Source organism: Sinocyclocheilus rhinocerous, unplaced genomic scaffold (assembly GCF_001515625.1).
Source record: "Sinocyclocheilus rhinocerous isolate Xijiao unplaced genomic scaffold, SAMN03320098_v1.1 scaffold192, whole genome shotgun sequence".
Taxonomy (NCBI): domain Eukaryota; kingdom Metazoa; phylum Chordata; class Actinopteri; order Cypriniformes; family Cyprinidae; genus Sinocyclocheilus; species Sinocyclocheilus rhinocerous.
In genome coordinates, this window is record NW_015627892.1 from 1127369 (window position 1) to 1127674 (window position 306).

General features: G+C 39.5%; 1 protein-coding gene across 1 annotated transcript in view; it reads right to left on the reverse strand.

The window, feature by feature from the left end:
* LOC107736883 (histone-lysine N-methyltransferase EHMT1-like) overlaps window positions 1-306 on the reverse strand; it is a 39430-nt gene that overhangs the window by 21068 nt on the left and 18056 nt on the right. The gene's annotated exons all lie outside the window — the stretch shown is intronic.

Sequence of the window (306 nt, forward strand, 5' to 3'; positions counted from 1 at the left end):
ACTGTAATTATGAAACAAAGTGACATATTTGTACTAGACAAGTGTAAAATTACTGTGGATAAAAAATATATATATTCTGAACCCCATGTGAACTTACACAAACTGAGAAAGTCAAAAAGTGTTACTTTGTGCCCCGCTCTCCCCTACCCCCGTAAATAAATACAATATAAATTCACGTCTAGCGCACTTTAATGCCCTTTGAATGTAACGTGTACGTTCCCTTGGAACTGCAATCATGGCGGAATTTCATGTGAAGTCCCCTTCGCAGGGCACTTACGGTCGAATAAGACAACGCTTGAATGCTGC